The sequence below is a fragment of the Ictalurus furcatus genome, chromosome 6, assembly GCF_023375685.1.
Source record: "Ictalurus furcatus strain D&B chromosome 6, Billie_1.0, whole genome shotgun sequence".
Lineage (NCBI taxonomy): Eukaryota > Metazoa > Chordata > Actinopteri > Siluriformes > Ictaluridae > Ictalurus > Ictalurus furcatus.
Window position 1 is genome coordinate 20611454 of NC_071260.1, and position 12108 is coordinate 20623561.

Here is a 12108-nt window from a genome sequence, read left to right on the forward strand (position 1 = left end):
ACACACACACACACACACACACACACACACACACACACACACACACACACACTGTTTAGGATTAATGCTTAACACTCTTTTCTAAGGCTCAAACTGCTCGGGGCTATCATTTCATCCTTAATTGTTTAATTCACCTATCATGATAGAATCTCATTCAAAATCCCTTGCTTCCTCTCACATTCATTAATAAAATAAAATACAAGACAAGACTACAGTGTCACAAGTAAATATATGTTGTTTTTTTTAATTGATTTTAGATAGATAGATAGATAGATAGAGAACAGTAATGCATTGAATAAAGCTTCAGACTTTTCTGAACCTGTACTGCTGTTTTACCTCACCGGTAATTTCATGTGATTAAATCAGTTACAGTTTCACAGTAATCTGTTTGTGTTTTCACCTGACTTTAATTTTAATATCAGTGACACTAAGTATTAATTGGGTTCTACACATATTAATTAGGATTTAATTTTAGGCTTTTCAATTTGAAGCCTGTATTCATATGTTTGCTCCCACTTAACACCATCCAACACCCAATTAAACAACCTCGTTACAATGCCTTGCGGGAACATGAGCAAATTAGCATGAACAGGTGTTGTAGTGCAAATACCTGCAGGGCATGCATTCCCTCAGGGACTGACCTGAATAGTGTACACATTCATTACAATGTCCTACTGCTGATAACATGCTAATGCAACCCTTAGCTATGGTTTAACTAAGTACATCTAATAACTGTATTCCCATTTAAGAAGCCGTAAACTGGGAGTCTGGGAGTTTTTTTGTTGTTGTTGTCGTCTTGTATTTCACAGCTGGCCAAAAATCTATAAACATGTCAAAACATGTGTAAGTTGTGGAACAAGTTGTGTAGAATGTGTTTAGTGTAGCCATATTAGAAGTACCTGCATTACACCAAGAGCAGCTTAGGCAGCTGGATCAGTCAACCTGTTGTTGCTGCGCCAGGTGAAGCTTTCCAACACACGCACACACACACACACACACAAACAGTTTTGTGACATCGTTCTGGGAAATGCTGTTCTTGGCCCCGGGCACTTCCCGTGAAAGCTGAAATGGTGTGTCACAATGGCAGCACATCTACCAGATGAGACGAACAACAGTTAAGACACATACCCTCGGGACGAAGACACATCTGCACAGACCAATTAGGGCCTGAGAAACTTCTAAAAGCTGTGGTTAGACTTTAGTTAAAGGACCCTTTTTCAAAACAACATATGTTTGTGAGCCACTCATCACATTTTTATTTCAACTGTACATAAAACTTATTTTAATGGTGAAATGTAATTCTTATTGTGAACAAGATGGTGTATGTGAGATTTATCGCTGGATGCCCACAAATGCCCCAATAATAATTGGAAAATTTGAACGATTTTGACCTTGTGGGGACATTTCTATAGTCCCCTCTAAGAAAAATGATTTAAAAACTTAAAAAGTATCAAATTCTTTCTTTTAGTTAATATGATTAGGTGTAGATATAGCATTATTACATGAATGTGTGTGTGAATGTGTGTGCAATGCCCTGCAATGTACTGGCTAGGCTTCAGGATCCCAGCTTTTTAATTCACTACCTAAGTGAAAACTACACTGCTCATAAAAGTGTTTGCCCTGTTTAATCACACTGCTTTTGCCTTTACAAATGCACCGTATATGTCATTTTAATAATAGTATTAACCATATTAGGAACAGTGGAGAGCTCAGTAGTGATTCTTTTATGTTCTTTTGAGTACACGCTCCGATGCTTTTGCTCTCGGCTATCTGAAACCCTGCAAGAAATAAAATCGACACTCTATACGAACAAGCCACAGCCATATCAAAGCAGGCCAGCTCAGTTAAAAGGTCACAACACCTCGCCAGCCATGAAAGAAGATATGCAAGCCTCAATCCGTGCTCTCATCATCCGTGTAACAGTCCTTATGTAAAGAATTTCACACATTATTTAACTTGTCTGACACTATCAGTGTAACAGCAGCATCTGAGCAGTGCTGGCAATGAATACAGCATTCTCCAGATAGAGAAACCTGCAGACGCCAAGAAAATCTGCTCTGATAAAGAGAGACAGAGAGAGAGAAAAGGTTGGTAAAGCAGGTCCAGGGGATATGCAGCAGGTGGAAAACAGCGTTGTTTAGATCAACGATCAGTACTGCTTGTCAGGACTGTGCAGTAATTTCTGTCCCTGTGGAAATGCAGAGGTGAGCTGTTATATGCTGTGGGACTGCCAGTCCTGTCTGATCACTGGAGAGTTCCCTCATCCACACCGTGACAGCGCTCCCTCGGACGCCTCTTTGCGATGCCCGAATTTCATTACTGGGTATAATGAAGCCCTTCTCCAAGAGCACATGGCTCACTCTGGAATACCTGCAGAGTCTTAGCTCCTTTCTGCTTTAGTGAAAAAAGAAGAGAGAAGCACAGTGATTAGGAACAGCAGTAAGAGATGGACAGAGGAAGAAGAAAGAGTAGGAGAAAAATGAATACATTGTTAAGACAATTTATAGTGAGGTACTGTCCAGATTTGTAATACAGCAGTGTAGATCTTGCTCGACTGGGTGTACTGAGGATTTAAGGTGTTTAAGAGGTTTTAGGTCATCTGAATAGGTGAGGGGTGAAGGGAGCTGGGAGGTGGTGCGTGTCCCCAATAGTAGATAATTTTGAGGACGCCACTGTGCTGAACTCTGGCCTTTAAACACTGCTAAGTCTGATAAAGCCTCAGAGCTGCTATCAATGCCCTCCAGCCACACCGATGATCCACATCCACACCTGCTATTGATCTGTGCAGCAACGATCGTGGCTCACTGTGACAGAGAACATGACAGGCCTCTGGCTTTTTCACTGCGGGACCTGCATGATAGTCACTGGCAGTCATTTTAAGATCAGTTTCTGGCAGTAAGTGTAAAATATTGTTGTAATGCAATGCAAAATGTCCAAAGTCCATACTTATCCTTATTACAAAACAAAATCTGCATTACTTTCCTTTCAGTAGTATTTATAAGTATTGATATATTTGGTTTGTGTCCATCATATTTTGCAGCCATGCTCTAAGCTACCAGAAATCACATATATGTCACATGTGATCACAAATTTTTCACATGTAAGTCTGTGAATGTGACCTGTTAAGGTGTATTTAATCATGATTATTATTATTATTATTATTATTATTATTATTTTATGAGCAATTAAAGCACATGTCCTACATGTGAAAGTAAATATATCTTGTGTAAATTTAATAAATGTGTGAAACAAAATATGCAGAAAAGAAATCACACGTGAAGGTCATGTGACTTTTCTGTAAGGGTCTGCAAGAAAAATATAGACACCTATAGACAAAAGTATAAACACGATAAAACTGCTTTTAGACCTTTTTCTTTTCCACAGAAATTGCATGCTCTAATAAAAGACCATTTATATGCTGAGATGAGCTGGAAGGAGAGTGACAAATGAGCCAAACAAATGACGTTCCTGCTCCACATCAATATAACTTGAGTCTGCTGGTGAGCTGCATCACATCCCCTCACTGCTCCATGGAGCACGGCTGGGGAACTGTTGAGCACTTTTAATTATGTACATAATAAGGTTGGGGTCAACATATTTCATGCCAGGAGAATGATGTGTATTTAATGACTCCAATACATTACCTTCCATGTGTAATCTTACTGACGGAGTGCCTGTAAGTTTAATTACCATTAATCAGCATCAGGGTTTGTCTGTGTGGAGAGAAATAGATGAGACCGTGATTTGCTTCGCGCTGGACTGCTGTTGGGGGTGACACGCAGCACATGCGACAGCTATAGGGAGCTGCCTGATAGATAATGCTCACCTCGAGCCTGCCTAATAAAGCATGTGCCATGTTACAGAGTGTAGTTTTTACAGTGTAAGATGTATTGGGTTAATATAGTTACTCAGTGATGCTTACCTGACTAAATGCCCTTCATTCCGAATAAAGGCAGGCTGCAATCAGTTATGTTCCTAGACCTGTTTTTTTAATGAATAGTTTTTTGACCTCTGTTGTTGACCCTGGTTGAAAGGTTTAAGAGAGCTCTTTATTGTTTGCACAGAGATAAGTGCAGGGACAGAGTTCACACTGACAACCACTGGCTTAATAAACATATGAACTCTTTCAAATGCAAGTTACTTGTAAAAAAAAGAAAAAAGAAGTCCTTTTTATGTGCTTGTAGCAAATTCAGATTCCTTGCTTAAATTATTAATGCTTTAGTAAATGTACTTTTTCTAACCAACATGCCATTGCAGCAGCAAAATGTAATTCAACAAGTCGTGAGACTTCATTACAAGACTTCCAAATCCTTTTATCCTCTTCACAAACATTTGCACGAATGAATGCAAAGCCAAACATCTGTATTGATGCAAATCCCTCTTATGTTTGTTGATGTGCTCAACTCTCTGTGGTCCTGTGGCAAAACTGAGACAGAAGCGCAGGGGGCGGAACCCCCCTGTAGAGGCCCACAAAACGGCCCTGTGAAAAGCCACATCAATTTCAACCCAGACAAGTGCCGTCACACAGATTAGGCAGCCACAATGCAGCAGGGCCTTATCTCCAGCGGCAGGAGGAGGGCAGCCTGATCTGCGCAGGATGGAAACATTCTCACCACGTAATGGACAAAATCAATTGTTGCCCTCCTCAATCAATGCGGCACCTCGCTCGCTGCTCAGCAGCTTCCTGTGTAACTGCAATTCTCTGCGGCCTGTGATGGTGGTGTGGGGCGGCCATGCGACCAGGCTGAAAACAGATGATAACTGGCCACATGCTTGAATCGTGGTGCAGGTAAAAGTGAGCACGACTCACCTGGGTGATCATTCCTTAGCTTCTCCTGATCAGAGGAAATAGTCTCAGAAACTTCACATTTAAGGCTAAATTCATACACATTCATATCAATACAAACAATAAGCACAGTCACTAAGTAAAACCAAATCAGAGTAATTATTCATAATCGCTTGGAACCTTTTTAGAAAAGTACACAGCTCAGCCAGCTGAGTATCTTCAGTAACGAATTATTTTTAATCGTAATCCTCTCCAGTATGTATTACTAGCAATATATAAATTGATTAAATAAATAAAATAAGACATCTGAATTTTGAATATATTATTCCGGTATGAGGGCATTTGATTAATTAGCATACTTGCTGTCTCATTTAGACACATTCAAAACTCTTCCCAACATCATTTTCCATGCTCCGAAAAATCTGCTGTCACAATTTCTTTTCTCTCCGCCGAGAATTTCACATTGTGAGAACAATGAACCCAAAATGTCTAAGTTATAATTATACCTGCGATGACAGATGACAGTTAAAAACTTAATTTAGAATAAAATCTCCTTTGACTGAGTTGTTCCGTAAAGAGAGGGATCCTTGCTTTATAATGGTAATTACTCTGCCATTTATTATTCTATCAGCGCACGCAATTAAACGAGTGCGCTGAGGACACAGTTGATAATAAAGTGTAGGGAGAGTGAATGCTAATTAACCTTAGAGATGGCTGCTCCTCTCTCTCAGTCTGTGCTGCTTCACCCCTCCACTTCTGCTTCGCTGCACTCCAGCACTTGGTGCCATGACTCAGTCAGATGGTAACACTAATCTGCCTGACCACCAGGGCCACGGTTAGCTGAAGAAGCCAAAGACACAGCAATCACTGAATAAAACAACTCTATATTAGGGGTAGGGCAGTGGTACTGTAGCTCAGTGGTTAAAATGTTGGACTACTGATCAGAAGGTTGTGAGTTTAAATCTCAACGCTACCACTGCTGGGCCCTGGAGCAAGGCCCTTAACCCTCAACTGCTTAGTTGTATTAAAAAAATGTAAATAAATGTAAGTTGCTCTATACAAGGGTGTTTGCGAAATGCCATAAATGTATATTATAATATGATACCATTGATCATCAGTTAACCAAATTGTTTCAGGATGATGGCTACAACACACACATTGAGGTAATAACAATTTTGGTTGGGGTAATAATAATAATAATAGTAATAATAATAATAATAATAATTTGTAAAGTAAAAAATAAAAATGAAAATGTATAATTTAAGGAACCTATGACTAAGATATTTACATTTTTCCCCCCTATACTTTACCTACATAGAATGAAAAACTTAGAGTGATGTATTAAAACAACAACAACATTAAAAAGCCACAAGAAAATGTGATCATAGAGGCTCAAACATTTCTGACAAGAATGATTTTTTTTTTTAAATGTACTCCATCAAGTAAAGAAAAAGGAGTGCCTGGTGAATAAGTTCTTGACAGAGCCTCTTTCACCTTTATATCTTCTTTTGTGAGAATGACTTTAATGTTTCATGCCTGCGTTTTATGGCTCAAAATGAAAAATGCTTGAAGGTCTGCCAAAAAAACCCTTCTTTGTCAATCACTTATTCTGTGGCCCTTTTAAGTGGATTTCCCCCTTTTCGTAACCAGTGGGACACCTGACAGTATGGGACAAAGCCGTGCCTCCTCATAAGAACAATGTGTGTGTGAGTGTGTGTGTGTGTGTGTGTGTGTGTGTGTGTGTGTGTGTGTGTGTGTGTGTGTGTGTGTATGGTGGGGACGGGGGACGGGGGGGACGGGGGTTGAGTTGAGGAGCAATTATGAGATTAAGCCCACATGCTTTCAGCTGGACTTGATTCAAAGAATAGAATTGGAGAGCCACTTCCTCACGCCGATCCTGATCCTGACAGCTTTCAGTGGCTGGATCCGCCCGTCATTATTCACAAACTTCCTGTTTGTTCTGTCCAAAAAAGCCCCATGCCCTCAGAACTATTACTGCAATTCCACAAGTTAATAAACTCTGAACAGGAGCATGCAATTTCTGCAAATATGCAGTGCTGTATTTGAGTGAAACTTTTCTCCTTTTCTATGACATACAGGTCCATCCGTTTCTACAGCAACATCGCTGAACATCTCTCAGCATTTCACATTTAATCATCAGACCTTCATCCTGCAACTTGTGATGTTTTCAAACTGGTGGCCGTTTTTCAAAATGAGAAGTTTACATTTATTTAAGACCTCGAAGAACGCACAACCTGGTAGATGGATAGTTCTTTAAAGAGGGAGAAAATCCGATCCTGGATAATAGCAAGTTATCAATAATAGGCGGATGTTGTCGGTCTTAGCTGTGTGCACATTATTTGCATCCCTCAGGTATCACATTCTCTTCAGGCTCTGGAGTAATGATTCTCAAATCATTCTTGCCACACTAGTCAAGGGCTGCGATCCTGTGAATAGCCCATTGTACCTGCGACTGTAATTGGTGAAGGTTTGACAGGGCCGAGAGTAGCAGCAGTATAACAAAGAAGCTCTTCCGCCAACGCTGAGGGATGATTTTCATAATGTTGGCACAGAGACGCTAAATGAGCACAGAGGTCTTGGGGTCCTGGCACTGAGTGACATGCGACCAGTAACACACTCTCTCTGAGGTCTGCAAAACACACAGCCTGCTTTGACTACACACACATAGCAGCGTCAATTAAGAGATTTGATGCTCTGTCAACACTGCTTTCACGACCAATTTGAAGTAACTTTATGGCGTATTTCATAATTTTACAATATCAAAAGTCACTCCCAATTATTTGTCCATGAACAAACAACTTGACAAATGAACTGGAAAAATGTTAATGTCAAAGCATCAATTTAGGGTTTTTTTTGGGTTTTTTTTGGCAAGTCATTTTAACATATTTGGACATGAATACAATTATGTTGTGAAAATAATGGCTTGTAGAAGTGTCATGTTGCCAGGTGTTAAGGAAATGGCGTGAATTTGAAGTTGATAAATTAAAGTTCACTGGAAATTATGGACTACACACACACACACACACACATACACACATATATCGGACAGGATTTGGCAAGACAATTGATCTAAATTACAAATATATATATGTGTGTGTGTGTGTGTGTGTGTGTGTGTGTGTGTGTGTGTGTGTGTGTATATATGTGTGTGTATATATATATATATATATATATATATATATATATATATATATATATAATTACAATTTTTTTAAATTATTAAATGAATAATGATACAATATGTTAGTAATATTTATATCATTAATAATCACAGTACCTCTTTATGGCTTTCAGTCTGGCAGTGTGTCTTTGTTAACCCCTCTCTCTCCCCCTTCCTGCCTTCCTGCACAAGTCTGCATCCTCCTATATATTTCCTTGGCAGTCCAGCAGCTGATCAACTACCAAAAAGGAGGCTAAAATAGACTGACGAACCTCATTATCTGTGTTATCTACATCAGACACACACACACACACACACACACACACACAGAATCTTATAAGATAAAATGAAAATGTAAATCTGTAACTAAAGATAAAAAAACATATTAGTTATATCTTAATAGAACATGTAATATAACAAATATGTATAATGATGTTGGTCTAAGTATAATATAAAAATACAAGTACATGCAACTCTGAGAGCTCTGAAAACTCAAAAACACACACACACACACACACAGAGAGAGAGAGAGAGAGAGAGAGAGAGAGAGAGAGAGAGAGAGAGAGAGACTGAATGAGCGGTATGGGAGTCTAATCCCTGTCCTAACATCCTGTGGTGAGTGGCTCATTTCTCAAATCACCACTAATAGGAAGATTCAGCACTTTCTGCCCTGTGTCTTTCTATCTGAACAAATGATGCCTGAAATTTTTATTCTTTTTATGATGGAATTTCAATAGCCTTCACTGCAAATCTAGTGGAAATTTTTGCATATCAAATGGGAAAAATTAAATGTTAACCATGTTTTAATGTGATTAAGGCTGACAGAGACATTATTTCTGCTAATCACTCAGAAACTGAAAAGCTCAAACACGGCCGCAGAACACACCAGGCTCTGTCTGTGCTTTTAGAAACACTTTAGCACTGTTTATAGGATTACACTCTGAAACACAGCTACATGTGAAATACGTTGTACTTCAGATCATTTTAAATGAAGAAAACACATGCACTTAACATTTTAAAAACAGCTTTAATAATTATGGCTGAAGTGAAAAAATTTTTAAGCAGATGATTAGTGCTAGTATGTGAGTCTCAGGATGAGAGATTCTTAATGCAAATAGTTAATAGTGGTAGTGTTTTGCTTGTGTGTGTGTGTGTGTGTGTGCGTGCACATTTGCGTGCTCATTTAACTAGGTTACTTTCAGCTTTTTTTCCCCCATGATAGAGGTGGCCTCAGGCTTCAGCTCTTCTTTGATTTTCTTAAATGACACAGAGCAGGAGCAGAGGAGAGAAGGAGGGAAAGAAGAGGAATAACAGAGCAGGAGGGAGGGAACAGACTGGAGTACAGGTGCTGCTACCTGAACCTGTGTCCTGCCCCTTTGAGTGGCTGTATAGAGTGGAGCAGCTTAATTCCAAAAGCTCAAGCAGGTAAAGCTCCCACAGGGCCAGCGAGGACAAAGTGAGGCAATGCTGAAGCCTCTAAAGCCTCCATTCTCACACTGAATGGTGACTAGATAGGCGAAACCTCCATCTACACCCCCATAACTTCATTACACTCCCTCTCACAGCTGGACAGAGAATCAAAAGCACCTCAGGACATTTTTGTCAACATGGTCTCATGCTTGTAAATGTTGACAAGTTTGCATGATTGAATTGTTATGAAGAGAATTGAATATGATTGGGTTGGTATTCTTTGCATTCATCAGTTCTGGAGAAGATTATAACACAAATTCACTCATCTAGACTTACTACAGGGTATCTCAAAAGTCTACATACATTTGCGAAATGAACACTTTTAAGCAAAATGTCTTCCAAAAAATTTCATACTTAGTTTAAAAGGATTTTTTTTTAAATGCCTGTGGTAAAAGAAGAACGTATTGAAATCATTCTGAAATCAATAAACCATGGCTGGTACGGAAAACTGTCGCAAGCTTATGATGGACTTTAACAGGAAACATGGCGAACACATCACACACGACACTTTTGCCAAACTTCTTAACAAATTTAAAAAGACTGGAAGTGTTGTAGACCAACCGAGATGTGGACGTCCGCGAACATCCACTGATGAAGGCACAACCGACATGGTTCTGGCAAACATAATCCCCTATGTATGAAGAATTTTGGGACAGCCTGTATTATGATATATTCACTGAATGTCTTATTTTGAAATTCGTTGTTCCAAATAATATTTTAAAAAAGAGCCACCTACCAAAATCAATACCTGCTATGACTGGTATATTGGTGTACAGGATATTGGTGTATTATATTGGATATTGGTGTATTAGATTGGATATTGCTGTATTATATTGGATCTTTAATGTGGCAGAAAGCCATTTAGGATGTAGTCAAATAAACTAGTCTACATTCTTAAAAATAAAGGTTCCAGTTAGAACCAAAATTAGGAGAACACTTTTAAGTTGCACAAAGAAATTTTTACTCTTCAGAGAACCATCTATTTACTGGTGCTTTAAAGAACCCAGAAATGGTTCTACACAGCAGTGCCACAGGGAACCATGTTATCAAAAGTTCTCTAAAAAAACAACAACAACAAAAAAAAACCTTAGTTCGTACTTTAAAGACCCAAAGTAAGGTTCTTAAGAGTGATGCCAGGAGAACCTTTTCCACTCCCACTAAGAACCTTATCGGGTTCACTTTAACCTGGTAAGGGATGATACCTTGAAGAACCAATACACTGCTCAAGAACCCTGTACTATGAAAATGGTTCTTGACAAGAAGAAGGTTCTTTGCAGAACCTATGGTGCTGTAAAGACCCATTGAAGAACCTTTATTTTTAAGAGTGTAGTCATGTTCATTTGAGTCTGTTTAAGTGGTGTGCTCAGAATTTCAACTGGGTGCTCAGCTATATCATTGTAAAAAATGAGCAAACTAATGCACATGACCCAAAGCTGAAGAGTGTGAGCTTTCTTGCACTTTTCTTACTTTCATTTTTCTGACTGCAGCTGATGATCAGCTTGTTGTGACATGATCTTACCAGACATGCTTCCACTACATCTTCACTGCTGTTCCCTTCCACCCAACCTCTCCTCTTCTCTAGATGCATTAGAGGCTGTTAGTTTGCAGCTTTAGCTGGCCTGCATGCGTGCTATCCACCAACTCATCAGCAAAACCTCAACTATTCCTTTCTTCCCCATTTTTTTTCCATCTCACTCTCAGCTGAACTACTTCATCCTCTGTTTAAAACTGCCTCTTGTTTCTCTTTTGCTATCTCTTATTTAAAACATTGAAATCCTATCTTGGTTGTGCCAGGTGTATGAGGTGAGTGCGCAAGCCCCCCTGGGCAAGCGGAGTGATGGAAGGATGAGAGGAAGAGGGGATGAGCTGATGGAGGAGTGTGAGCAGGAGGAGTGTAGAGGGCACAGTGGGACTCCTTTCATCCTCACAGCAGTGAGTGGCTGCAAGGACACAAGAGCTGCCGCTTGCTGCACCCTGTGAACACGCACACACGTACACATGTACAACACACGCGCACACACACACAGTCTGCAGACATGCCAGTTCTCTGCCCTGAGAGGAAATGGGTTCTGCTCTCTCAGACCCTCTTTATGGCTCTTTCAGCCTCCCATTGTGTCTCTGTTAACCCCTCTCTCTCTCTCTCCATCTATCTCTCTCTCTCTCTCTCTCTCCCACAAGTCTGCATCCTACATATTTCCTTTACAGTCCAGTAGCTGATCAAGTACCAGAAAGGAGACTAAAAGAAAGTGACAAAGCTCAGAAATACCTCATTATCTGTGTAATCTGCATAACACACACACACATACATACACAGAAAGTGAGAGAGAGCTTTTAATCATAAAAGTTCCAGCGCTCCAAGGGATTTTTTTTAAAAGAGAGCAACCAAAAGACCTTGAAAAATAAAGATCAGAAAATACACAAAAATACATCAGAAAATACACATGCAATGCACACCTCCACAACACACATTCCCCACACGCATACAAGCACATATTCACTTCATAAGAGGAATCTGAATTTAAAAAAAAATCAAAGGATAAGGGAAAATAAAGTTGTACAAATGACACAAAATCCAAAGTTAATTCCCCTGGATGCACTTAAAGACAAGTCTCAATGAAACTCTGCATTTTAAGGCCTTACAAACCCTTAAAATTTAACCCTGAAATGAATG